Below are 1599 nucleotides of genomic sequence, written 5' to 3'. Positions count from 1 at the left end.
TTTACATACACAGACATATAAGGGAGTGTTGAAAGTTGGAACGGGGAAATTTATGTGGTTGGAAAATGAATGAAAGCTTAGACAAGCATAGTCCAGGCCTAGCACAGAGATTAGCAATCTTTTCACAGTAATAACACCAATGGTCTGTAGCCACGCCTTCTAGAAAGTCAGGCCACAGGACATTGGGTGGGAGGATGGGGGCATGGTTTGTAGTAAATGTTATATTTTAGTCAGGGCACAAATTAAAGAGGGGAGGCCAGTGGTTGCTCTTGACTTAGGCAGAATGGAAATCTAGCTAGCAATAAATCAGTGGCCTGACGACTCGCCTTATCTCTATCTTTGGAATGTTGTAATGTCTGATGTGGCATAATCCAATGAACAATAAATAAAAATCATAACTGTCAAGTAGAACACAATATGAAGGGCAAAGAATCGCACATGTTTGACAGATTTATATTTGGCTCTCGGGATTGACCTGGAAAATGACACCCAGGGAACTTTCCATATGATTATGAAAAATAATACAAGAGCAAGTGGAAAAAATGTTCAAGTCAAAATTCAATATTATCTCTGACTTTCTAAACACAAGAGGACTATGGCCTTACCAAAAGCTTTATATATTATCAACATAGCTTTAGTGTTAAGCATTTGTTGTTAGGCATTTGTTTATTGTTAGGCATTTGCATTTTAAAATACCTTTCCTTTCAATTCAAAAAAATTACTTTGTGTCTGGTGAAGGCCTGGGAGGGGTGAGTGTGGGGTGGAAGGTGTCAATGGGAAAAAAAACCCACCACCAACAACAAAAGGGACATCTATAATACTTTCAACAGTAAAGACAACTTTTTAAAAAATTACTTTGTAATGATAAATGGTCAGATTATGGCAAAGAAAGGCAGAGAGTTTGGGCCGAGGAGCCTCTCCCTTCACTGTCCAGGGCCAACCCGCAAGCCCACTTACTTCTGCTAGTCCTGCGGCCCAGCCTTGGCAGTCAGGCAGCACAGGGCTTGGCATTTCTTTGCTGAATCCTTGGGACACACATATTGAAGTTGCAACCTACACAAAGACAGTATAAAGGGCTCTCTTTCACCCCCATTTTATTCACGAAGTGCCAATAATAGAAAATCAGGAGCCTGGACTTCTTGCAGACATCTGTAACCAAACTAAAGTGAAACCTAAAAGCTTTAATCGGCTCAGTATAAATCTCCCCCCAAATCGCTCTCATTTCTGACCCTATAATCAATCTTGCAAGAGAAGCTCAGGCGTCTCCTAAGGCCTGTTTCCTGTAAATCCTGCCTACAAATTACAGCAACAAAATAACATAAATGTAATAGTAGTCAGCAGTGGGGAAAGCAGTGAGGTGGCTGATTGGCATCATTTTAATGTAAAGCAGTTTAGGGAGCTTCCTTTTGATTTTAACCCTGAACATAAAGCTACATAAATGTTTAAGTCACCTCCCCCGGCAAGTTCAGGAGTGTCAGTAACAGGCTGAAGGTACACTTTGGTCGTCTACAACTGAGGCTCATTACCTGTGAGCCTAGACAAGATATTCTCTAAACCTTAATCTTTTCATCTTCTACTTACTATAAATTGTGAAAAATA

Source organism: Myotis davidii, unplaced genomic scaffold (assembly GCF_000327345.1).
Source record: "Myotis davidii unplaced genomic scaffold, ASM32734v1 scaffold266, whole genome shotgun sequence".
NCBI classification, from domain to species: domain Eukaryota; kingdom Metazoa; phylum Chordata; class Mammalia; order Chiroptera; family Vespertilionidae; genus Myotis; species Myotis davidii.
This window is presented reverse-complemented; position numbering follows the sequence as displayed.